Source organism: Aotus nancymaae, unplaced genomic scaffold (genome assembly GCF_030222135.1).
Source record: "Aotus nancymaae isolate 86718 unplaced genomic scaffold, 86718_ANA_hifiasm-v0.15.2.pri h1tg000036l, whole genome shotgun sequence".
Lineage (NCBI taxonomy): Eukaryota > Metazoa > Chordata > Mammalia > Primates > Aotidae > Aotus > Aotus nancymaae.
In genome coordinates, this window is record NW_026988450.1 from 43,928,737 (window position 1) to 43,940,837 (window position 12,101).

The following is a 12,101-nucleotide window of genomic DNA, read 5'->3' on the forward strand; positions in this document are numbered from 1 at the left end:
GGAGAATCCCAGGTGGAAGAGCAGGCGGAAACCAAGCCTGCTCTCTTCCCTAGGTGCTCATTCACGTGCAGCTTGGCTGGTAATGGCTCTAATTCAACGGCAATCAAACATAGGTTAAAACAATTTTCTGAAATAATAGATGAACAAGAAATATAAAATTTACCGAAACCTAATTTCCACCTACACACACACTTTGTTTAAAATAAGTATGCTGTTCCCCCCACCTCACCCCCATCCTTGGTCTACCCTAAGCAACTTTGTTACCTTTCCACACACCCACCAGAGCCCTTAGCTAGCAGATTAATTAGAGCACATTTAACCTTACATACTATGCTATAATTACAGTTTCTAGGTATGTGAATTAGGTTGAGGGGTTTTGTGTAATCAACATTTTGGAAAGACCAGAATTCTAAAGTATGCACTTAAAAGAAAGGGCTGGAGCACGTGGGGTATGTGTGTGTCGCCGCAGTTCCCTTGGTTTCAATAGGAGGGATTTTAGGTAAAACAAAGGGAAAGTGAGACGGAAAGGACTGCCCTGCTAAATGAGAGCAGCAAAAGCCGGTTCCGACGCCTTTGGGCATCTAAATCCAAAGCCTGCCTTTCTCGTTCTTCAGTTCCCTGGGGAGGGCTGTTGCGGGTGGGAGGTGTCTTTCTTCCATTCTTCCACTCTCCCTAAAAACTTCGTAGACAGTTGACCAATACTTAACCAAAGGCTTATCGGAGTCCGGAAAGCCAGGTAGGGCGTCCCACGTGGACCTCAACGCGTCGCGGGAGCACGTCCCGACATCACACAAGAACAAGCTCCACCCGTCCCAGGTGGGTGTGGCCTCCGTCGAAGGCCCCGCCCCTAGAGCGCGTCGCTCGGGGCGGGGCGAGGGAACTGGCGAGAAAGGGCGGGGAGCGAGTGGTGTGGGTGTGCTCGTGCCCGCGCGCTCGCGCCCGGCGTGTGGGCGGGGGCGCGCCCGTGCACGCGCACGGGAGAGGCCAGCCTAGGCTGCCGTTGTCGAGTTCGACTGGAGGGGCGGGTGAGTCACCTGCGAGCGGCTGCGCTGGCGGCCCGCCAGTCACCCGCCGCGTCTGGATCGCGCCGGCTGCGCGGGGCTGCGGACCGCACACACCCTGGGAGGCCCGGGCGGGGAACGGGCAGAGTCTGAGCCCAGCGTCCGCGACGAGGAGGAATCGGACCTTCGCCTTCGCCGCCGCCCGCGGCCGTCGGGGTAGGTGAAGCCTGAGTGGGTGGTCCGCCGGCTCCTAGCGGGCCGGGAGGGGAGACGCGAAACTTTCCGGGAGCTTCCTCCCGCGGTCCCGGAGCCGTCGCGGCGCCGGGAGGTGTCGTCGTCGCGGGCGGTGGCGGCCGACGCCATGTTGGGGTCTGTGAGAAACGGGGCGCTCCCGGCCGCTCCCCTCGCACCGGGGCCGGCTCGCCGGCCAGTCGCCGCCACCGTCCCGCCAGCCCGGGAGAGAGCCGCGCCCGCCTGTAGGACGCCGCCGCCGCCGCCGCCGCCGCCGCCGCCACCGCGGGGGAACGGGGGCCGCCGGGGAGGGTCCTGTCCACCGGTCTGCGGGGCGGGGGCCGGCGGACGCGGGAAGGAGCCCCCAGGCCGGGCGGGAAGTTGTAGGGCCTGAGGTCGGGGGTCCCGGACACGGCCAGGGGCGTCTCAGGGTCCCAACAAATTTCTGGCCGAAAAGTTTGCAGGGTCTGTACATCGGGGACGTTGTAACCTGAATTACATATTTGTATGTCACTTGGGAGAAAAAAAATGGCCCCGCAGAACTTGCTCTGATAGAAGCGATGGTTTATTTATTTGGAGCCTTTTAAAGTTTTATGATCCTTTGCTTATTTTATTTTTCTTTTTAAAAACGTGATTGAAGGCCGAGAGCGCGCTGCTGGTGCTGCTTGAATAGCCTTGTGCACTCTCCGTACATTCCAGCAATAACTTGAGTGTGTGGTGGAAGTGGGTATGAAGGTTACAGACACCTAAGCCCTCCTCTGTAATTCATAGACTCACCAAATACGTTGTTGATAAATGCTTTCTTTGTGGTGTTGTGTAGTACGTTGCTGAAGAGAGTCATTAAAGAAAGATTTAGACACAAACTTTGAGAGTCTTAAAGGCATGTGTTCTCTTAAGAATGAGGTGAAGTGATCTTGACACTTTGAAGTTTTTTCCTCCCTTTAGTTTCTTAAGGGTGAATACCTACGGTGTTTTGAGCATTTACCTTTTTTTTTTTTTTGGTACTCTGGTAGCTCGTGGGGTCTTCACGTTCATTCAGTATTAACGAAGGCTTCAATGTAATCTCTTTGGGTCCCGACCACACGGGGGGTGAGTGGTATTAAGCTGTTTATTTGGAAAGTACACGTAATCGGCCTCAAAACTAGTGTAGTGACTAAGGCACAAGAGAAAAGATTCAGCCTCAGTAAATAAATCTAAATTATTTTTAAATAAAGGCATCTTTAAAATTCTGTTAAATGAACTGAAAAGGCTCTTAAGCACAAATACAATAAGCCCTAAAACGCCAAATTCTTGGAGAATTTTACTTTTTAGATCTAAAAATACAGCTTCTGCTCATATTTGATTGCCAATTTCTTTTTACTTTTCCCTCCTTCGCTCACTCCCTTTCTTTTTCCCTTTCTTCCTTACTTTTCCTTCTTTTCCTTTCGTGAGACAGGGTCTCGCTCTGTCGCCCAGGCTGGAGTGCAGTCGTGTCATCTCAGCTCCCTGCAGCCCGACCTCCCGGGCTCAGGCCATCCACCTCGGCCTCCTGAGTAGTTAGGACTACAGGTGCGCACCACCATGCCTGGCTAATTTTTGTTTGAATTTTGTAGAGACAAGGTTTTGCCATGTTGCTCAGGCTTTATTGCTAATTTTTGTTGTTAAAAATTCTTTTAGTTTTGCTGGTATTTAACTGAGATCTTCTGACTCTGAAGCCTTCTCATTTTTCCTATAGCATAACTTTGTAAGATACATAACTCAGTCCTATGGAGCAATCTGTCCATCTTGTTTACTGTTGTCACTGTTCTTTCTGATTTGAATTTAGTACTTCAGTATAAACACTTATTTCCCAGAGAGCTGATTTACAAGTAGTTCTTGTGATGAAATTTTTTCCTTAAAAATATTTAGGGCTATATTCTTTGAAGCCTTTTCTGCTGTGTTCTCATATTCCACTCCCTTTCACTCCGCAGAAATCAGTTTCTCCCATGGTATTACTGTAAATACCGCATAGATCTGTCATGACATCTCTTTGACAGCAGGCAACACATCGGGTCTGATTTGCCTCTTCATTCCCTGCATACCAAGAACATAGCAGATGCTCAGGAAAGGTTTGAATGGAGGAGTGCACATATGTTTGTTCCTTGTAAATATGCATCATGAATTTCTTATGAAATCGTAAATTCCATGAGCAGCATAGTTAAATCTTCTTTGTAGTCTTTTTCCCATTACATGCCATCAGCTCCATTAAATCCACAAACTGGTTTATTTTGTGTGTGTGTGTGTGTGTGTGTGTGTGCATATATATGTATTTTGTTGTGGTGGTGGTGGTGTTGAGAATTTAGTAACTGAGTGAATTTTGGCCTGGGGAAACTAAACATAAATATTATGGAACTTAAATATTAATGAAATTTCTAAGTAGATAATGGATTAAAGTGTAATTACTGATGTATGAGAGAGAAGCCATGGATCATCAAAGGGATTGTAATCATAATTTTAAGTGTGATTGAATTTATTTGAACTTGATGGAAATATTGTTAATGCTTGAAAATTTTGAAGGTCATATTTATACATTTAAGCTCTTGGAACAAATCTCATTATAGCTCTATCAATTATTGTTTTGCCAGAATTGTCTTAGAATTTTTAAAATGCCCTGCTTAATAGGAAGTATATGAATTTTATTCTTCTATTGTAAGTTTATCTTTGATGAACCAACTTTGTACATGAGCTGCCTGCTTAATACTTAAAAGCAAGGTATGTGTTGATTTAAGTGAATAAAAAATACTTCATGAATACGCTTTCACAGTGCTACTTTAAGTTACAAAACTTCTCTAGGTTAAGGTGTTCTGTAATTCTGTAATGACTGTAGAATTTAGGGTTTTATTTCCTGCCCCCACCCAAGGTAACTTTCTCCCCTGTCAAAGTGTAAACCACAAACTACTGTGCTCAATTTAGGGAGGTCCTGGGAAGAGAATAAAAGGCATTCAAATAGTTGCTGTGAATGTACTGGAAAGAGAGCAAGTTGTAGGATGGACTGGAACAAATAAGCCTTGTCCTGGCTTAGCTCCTTGCTAGCTCGTGACTCGAACAAGCCGCTTCACTTCTGTAAGCTTCACTGGACTCATTTGTGAAATGGGCACAGAAATATTTGCCTCAATAATATCGGATCACCCAAGATTCAATGTTTGTGGAATGGCCTGGCATATGATAGTAGGTGTTATTTTAACAAATGAACAGAGTGGCAGTGAATTATATAGAATTATATTCTCTTTTAAAGGGAGGCAGCCTGTAGAAATACCTAGTTCGGTTTTCACCTTGGCTGCACATTAAAATCTCCTGAGGAGCTACTTAAAAATACTATTGCCTGGATCCCACACCAGGACAAATAAATCAGAATTACTGGGTTTGGGGACAGAACATAGATAATTTTGCTTCTCTTTTAAAAGCACCGATGATTTTAGTGTTCAGTCAGGTGGAGAACCTTTGATTCAACTCAATCTCTCATCTCCTTTTTTATTCTCTTCATTTTGTAGTTGAATAAAATGAAGAGGGATTTGTTTAGCTGCTAGCCAAATTCCTATTAGGCAGGCTGGAAAGGATGTATTAAATATTTGCAGCTGAGGAAAGCAAAGTGCATAGAGGTTAAGTAAGAGTTACAGTCATTTCTGGTTCATTTGGATCTGTACTTCACTAACTCCGGTGACCCTTACCCCTACTCTACATCAGCAGGCTGCATGTTATGACTATGTTACTTAACCTTGTCATTCAGAACCATTCTACCTCACGTCTTAAACCCTGTGGCCAGATGGCAATGCAAGGGTCTGTTTTCTGTTTCTCTTTTCTGTCATACCTGGTGAAGCAGCTTTTTGTCCTTATTGTCACCTCCAGTCCCTCCTAGGCCATTAGTTGTCTTCCTTCTTTCCAACCTTGAACTCTGAGGTTCATATTCTAACCATGAACTCACTAGACCACATAGTCCCTCCTCTCCTTGACCTTTGCTGGGTATAACTGGTCAATTTGCTACTTTTGTCCCTGCCCCACACTCCGCACAAAAGTCACACTTCTGGTGCTTGTTACATATTTGTTTTCTACTGTTTGTTTTCTACCAGTTGTGTACTAGTCACTTTCTAATTCAAGTTGACTCATTTTCTCTGTTGCTTTTTCACTCCAATCAGGTTGCTAACCCCAGTCTTGAAACACTTGACTTTGAGCAGATGACCTTGCTTCCTACTAAAATGATTAAGGTTTTATGATGTGAATTTTCTATTTTCTTCTTTACACCAACTTCTTCATCTTTTTTTTCTTCCCGTTTTCAGAAGTGGAACTATTTTGAAAGCTTTATACTTGTTTCATTTAAATAACAGTTGGGGAAAAATAAAGATTTTTGTGTTCTTTGCTCATATTTTTATTAATTGTACATATAACTGTATTTTGCTTTTTATACTTATATTTTTTCTACACATTCTTCTTTGTATTTTGTTCCCAAACTAAAAAGCTTTTTTTTTTTTTTTTTTAATCTATGAGGGAATGTGTTCATGACAAAATAATTAGGCATATCAAAATATTATTAGTCCAGTACTTAGATATAACTTTTTGGTGTATATCAACCACTTTTAAGTAACAAATAGGCTTATACCATATGTGCTGTTTAGAAACTTTTATTTAATAAAATGTTTTAGTAGTTTTTCACATTAAATATTATGTTATTTAAAAGTTTCCTAAAAATTCATGGAAGTACCAAAATTTATTTAATTAGTCTCCTGTTGTTAAATATTTAGGTTGTTGCTAGCTTTTCAGTATCAGAAAACAGTGAACTACAGTGAACTTCATGTGAACAACTTTGTACACTGTTTTAATTTTTGTATACATTATTGGAAATAGTATTGTTGTTTAAACTTCCTAAAGCATTTGTATTGCCAAAAATGGTATTTAGAAAAGTTATTCCAGTGTGTATACAGTATTGTCAAGAAGATGAGGCCCATTTTTAACCACATCTTAGAGAGGTGAATAATATATTAATATCATTTGAATTTTTATTTGATTGGGACTGAGTCATTTTTTAAATTTATTGGTTATTTGCATTTGTTGTAGTTGGTTTTTTTTTTTTTTTTTTTTTTTTTGAAATTGACATTGGTTTCTTATTTTTCTGTTGGGATGTTTTCCTTTTTTCTTGTAAATTTACAGGAGCCCTTTGTATATTAAAAATGTTGGCCGGGTGCAGTGGCTCACGCCTGTAATCCCAGCACTTTGGGAGGCCAAGGTGGGCAGATCAGATTGCTGGAGTCCAGGAGTTTGAGACCAGCCTGGGCAATATGGCAAAACCTCATCTCTACAAAATATCCAAAAATTAGCTGGGCATGATGGGCATGCCTATAGTCCCAACTAGTCAGGAGGCTGAGGTGGGAGGATTGCTTGAGATCAGGAGGTGGAGGTTGCAGTGAGTGGAGATTGTGCCACTGCACTCCAGCCTGAGTGACAGAGCAAGACCCTGTCTCATAAATAAATAAATGAATAAATGAATGTTGATTTTTTGCCATATAACTTTAATAGTCTTCCCCCAATGATGAAGTTTTAGAAGTTTAGGTAGTAAAATTTTTCTTTTATGATAGCTTTTTGTGATATATTTAACTATTCCTCAGCTAGAAATTTAGGTTTTGTTTTTCACGATTAGAGTTAATGCCAGAGAGAAAACTTTTTACATGCTGCACCCCCTCCACCCCTTTCCTCCAGTTTATTTCTCCAGGATACATTTTTGTGGGTAAAAATTCCAAATATTTTATTGTTATACATTACCATTAATCCTTGATTTTTTTTTTTTTTCCCCATATGTCTCACTGCTGATTGTGACCTTTTGGCAGGTTAGTCTCTGAGAGTTGTGAAACGTGAGAGCAGGTTGAAAAGGTGTTTTGTGCTCCTTTGTCTCCCATTCTTTTTTCTCTTAATTTTCCTCCTGCTTTCTAATAGGGGTTCCCCAAAGTTGAGTCCTCTGCCCTCATTTTTCTTCCATGCATCAGCCAGCATCTCTAGGTGGGTGACTACCACATCTCTCTCTGTCCTGGAGCTCCCTGCTCATCCTGGCATCTCTGTCCTGCAGATGTTTGTCTTGTGGTTGCCCTGCTGGACTTGAAGATAAGTATGTCCCAAACTGATTTCTTCTCTCTCCTGAAACAAAGCTAGCATCTGCCCAGTGGCTTACCCTGAAGCCTTTGAAGTCATCTTACACTCACTTTTTATCCACGTATTCAGTTATTTCCTAAATCCTATTTGCTGTGCCTCAGTTATCTGCCAATTATTGTGGTTCGGGCTTTTGTTACCTTTCATTTAGAGACTCTTGTAATACTCTTCTGACTGGCTTCTTTGCCTTCAGTCTTGCTTCTTCATATTCTCTTCAGTCCATCCTGTGTACTGCTTCTGTGTCTGATTAATATTTTCCTATTTAAAAACCTTTGTCTTCCCGTCGCCTGTGTAGTAAAGTGTAAACTCTTCTATCTGATGCTTGCTTTCTTTTGCAGTTTGTCTCATCCCTGTCTTACCAGACTTCTTATCACTATGCCTCCTCCTGACCCTGCCTCCTCTGGCTCAGTTATTTCCTCTCTGGGGAATATACTTGTGTACCATCATCCACCCTCAAATCCCAGATAATTTGAGCTACTACTTTTGCTTTAAGGCCCAGCTTGAATTTCTAGTGTTTGTAAGACTTGTTCTGGCCAGGTGCAGTGGCTCATGCCTGGAATCTTAGCCCTTTGGGAGGCTGAAGCAGGCAGATTGCTTGAACTCAAGAGTTTGAGATCAGCCTGGGCAATACAGTGCAACTCCTGTCTCTACTAAAATACAAAAAATTAACCAGGCGTGGTGGCATGCACCTGTAGTCCCAGCTACTTGGGAGGCTGAGGGAGGAGAATCACTTGAACCCGAGAGGCGAAGGTTGCAGTGATCTGAGATCGCACTACTGCACTCCAGCTTGGGTGACAGAGTGAGACTCTGTCTCTAAAAAAAAGACTTGTTCCTAACGTTCTACTTGGTCAAAATTACATCCCACCTCAACTCTTTGGCCCTGGGACCTTCATCACTGTTTTTTTTTTTTTTTTGAAAAAAGTTAAAGTGTTTTTTGCTTGTTTATCCTCTGCTGTTTCAGACTTTGCACAGATTTAAGTTAATTGTATACCTCAGTTTATAGGACATTATAGGGGTACTAAACCCCTTCCTTGTTTTGTTTTTTCTCTTCTTTGTTAATTACTCCCATGATCATCTTTCCTGTAGAAACACACCTGAATTATATATACTTGTCTACATAAACATGAGAATATAGCTGTCTTTCTCTTCCACAAAGGTTTTCAGTTTTGAGTATCTTCTGTCCTTTAATATTACTTTGCACAGAGCAAGTGATAATAAATGTTTGGCTACTTGGAATTCATTGAAAATTATTAATGGGTTTATTTGCTTTTGAATTAAGCACTGAGACTAAAATGCGGGAAATTAATTTTAGCTTTACTCTTCTATGCCTACTCTGCAGTTCTGAACCTGACCCATCCTTTCTATTCCTATTGTAAGTTTCAGACTCTTCATCAACTTTCACCTCTGTTTTTGTAATTACTTTTCAACTGGATCCTGCTTTCAGTCTCTTCTCAAATTATCTTTGTTTCTACAGTTATCTTAGAAAAATCCAGATCAGATCAGGCCACTTCTTGCAAAAATTTCAGAGGGAAGTCTCCAATATTACAAGATTTTGTCTTATTTTCCCCCTCTTTTCCTACTAAATAACTCCCTACAGCCTCTGCTGCAGCTGTACGGTGTGACTTTTTTTTTTTTTTTTGAGAGGGAGTCTTGCTCTGTGGCCCAGGCTGGAGTGCAGTGGTGAGATCTCTGCCTTCTGGATTCAAGCAATTCTCTCACCTCAGCCTACCAAGAAGCTGGGACTACAGGTGCATGCCACCATGCCCGACTAATTTTTGTATATATATATATTTTTGGTAGAGATGGGGTTTCACTGTTGGCCAGGCTGGTCTCAAACTCCTGACTTCAAGTGTTCTGCCTGCCTTGGCCTCCCAAAGTGCTGGGATTACAGTGTGACTTTTTATGTGCGTTTTTACTTGCAAAGCTTTGTGCCTTTATTTAGCCATTATTTGCCTTCCGAAATTCCGCTCATTCTTCACGACCTGTTTCCAGTGTTCAAATGCTGCATTCTCTGTGCCATGCCCTCACTCTTCCCTTTTTTTGCTTCCTTACTACTTTGCTAATATTTTTATTATAGTACTAACCTCCTTGTGGTTTGTATTAAACCTTGTATATATCTTTTTTCCTGATGCCTGCTTTGTTCTTTTTTCCACCAAACATGTACACCTTGAATGTAGTAAGCAGATTGTAACTGTTTTGAATGATACTAAAGAAAATTGATCAGGGATGTGACAGGATAACTAATTCCTCAGTAGTGTTTTAGTTGAGCTTTACCAGCTCTATTTTTCAGATATTATTTATTTAATTAATTATTTTCTTGGGACAGTTTCTTGCTCTATCGTCCAGGCTGCAGTGCAGTGGCACAATCATGATTCACTGCAGCCTCGGCGCCCCTCAGGCTCAAGCAATCCTCCCACTTCAGCCTCCCAAGTAGCTGGGACCACAAGTTCACACCACCATACCTGGCTAATTTATGTATTTTTGGTTGAAATGGGGTTTCACCATGTTGGTCAGGCTGGTCTTGAACTCCTGGGCTCAAGTGATCTGCCTGCCATGGCCTCTCAAAGTTATAGGCTTGTGCCACTGTGCCCAAGCTATTTTTTAGATATTATCCAATGCTTTCTCTACAGCTGTCAGCACTGCACAGCTGTCCCTGTACAAATACTTTTTGAAATGATGTGAGTTTTTAAATCTGAGTTTTGTGATGATGCAAATATGCACATAATCATCATTTTTTATTTACTAACTAAACAGCTGTGCTTTTTGGAGAAGAAATCATTTATATATATTATAATGAGATTGAAATTTTTTAAAAAACAGGATCTGGCTTGCTCAAGACTTCCAATTTTTAATTATATGCTGTTCTTAAATGGACCACAACATTTGCTTGTAAATTTAAAATCTGTGGGTCTAGTGAAGCAGTTGATGCGTAGGGTGTGGTTCCTGTTTTCTGTGAAAATTAATATAGACGTTAAAAATGAAGTCTTTGATTTTCATCAAACTCAAGATTGAGAGGCTGCTGCCACATCTAACTGCTGATCACATTCAGCTCAGTGCACATTGATGGCATTTATTGCAAGCATTTTTTTAGGTGCTATTGCAAATATAAAGTTGTAGGAAATAATGTTCTTTTTTTGGTTTTGTTTTTAGAGACTTCCACATCTGTTGGGAATAAGCAGGTACACACATTTTTATGAAACACATAGACTATAAGTACTATAAAGTGGTAGAATTAAAATGGTATGAGGATTTACCTGGCCACAGGATATACCTAGCCACAATATTTGGCTATGAGGCTGTTGAACTGAGTACATCGTGAAGAATTGGTGAGATTTCAGTAAATAGAGAAGGACAAGGGAGGGAGCTTAGTGGTAGGGAAGGAAGCCCAGGGCATATTCAGGTAATAGCTAGTAGTCTGGCTTGACTGTAACAAAGAGAATGTAGAGAAAGAGGTAAAACTGGAAAGAGAGATTGCAGCAGGCTCTAGGACTTGACCGTGAAGGGCTTTGAAAATCAGGTTAAAGATTTTAGATTTGATTCTGTTGGCCAAGGAATCTGGTTTCTGAATAGAGTTACCCAATTATAGCTGCAGTTAAAGAATATTAATCTTGCTTTGTATAGGATGATTTAAATCAAACTTGTCCAATCTGCAGCCCACGGGCTGTATGCAGCAGAGGACAACTTTCGACGTGGCCCAGTACAAATTCGTAAACTTCCTTAAAATATTATGAGATTTTTTTGTGTGTGTGATTTTTTTTCTTCTTCTTTTTTTTTCTTTAGCTCGTCAGCTATCATTAGTGTTAATGTACTTTATGTGTGGCCCAAAGCAATTCTTCTTCCAATGTGGCTCCAGGGAAGCCAAAAGATTGGACACCCCTGATTTAAATGGTAAAGTTTTAGAGGGCTTATTTAGAACCTGAAGTCCATATTGGTTCCCTCTCTCCTACCCCTCTAAAGATATTTTTAACCTCCAATGTGATTGTTCTGATTTTCCAAACTTATTTTCTAAAATCTTCAACTGACTAACTTAGTTGTTCTTACATACTATGATGAATTTCTCTATCAAATCTAACCTATTCAAAACTGCCTTTACTAGTACCCTAAATTAATCATAGCTTTTGCCTTTTACTTTCTTGTAGTGTTTGAAGAATCATTTTGAGTATATCTTTTGCTTATTACCATATGTATGTATTTTTTTCTCTTAGTTTGTCAGTGGCTATACCAAATACATAATATAGGTCCACATGCAAAAAATACTTCTGCCCTATTTATTTCTGAAGGTCAAGGTATAATGAAAAGAATACACATTAAAAAAAAAATAGTAGGCTGGGCACGGTGGCTCATGCCTGTAATCTCAGCACTTTGGGAGGCCAAGGCGGATGGATCATCTGTGGTCAGGAGTTCAAGACCAGCCTGGCCAACATGGTGAAACCCTGTCTCTACTAAAAATACAAAAATTAGCTGGGTGTGGTGGGAGCCATCTGTAATCCCAGCTACTTGGGAGGCTGAGGCAGGAGAATTGCTTGAACTCGGAAGGCAGAGGTTGCAGTGAGCTGAGATCATACCATTGCCTGGGTGACAAGAGTGAAACTCCATCTCAAAAACAAACAAAACAAAACTGTGAAGCCATTTGATAATTGCTTAGCTAGTTAGTTCATGACTCAATTTTTTTTTTTTTTGTAAAATGAAAGTAATGATCACTTAACAAAATTGAGATTA

At 41.2% G+C, this 12,101-nt stretch overlaps 1 protein-coding gene across 3 annotated transcripts in view; it reads left to right on the top strand.

Moving 5' to 3' along the window:
- The first annotated feature begins 979 nt into the window (after nt 1-979).
- Nucleotides 980-12,101, top strand: part of PLEKHF2 (pleckstrin homology and FYVE domain containing 2) — a 720,359-nt gene continuing 709,237 nt past the window's right edge. The window contains exon 1 of one of the 3 annotated variants that reach the window (XM_012467954.3): nt 980-1,217. The gene's annotated coding sequence lies outside the window, so the exon portion shown is untranslated. The remainder of the gene's footprint in view (nt 1,218-12,101) is intronic. The other 2 variants (XM_064384418.1, XM_064384421.1) reach the window with 2 other exon arrangements.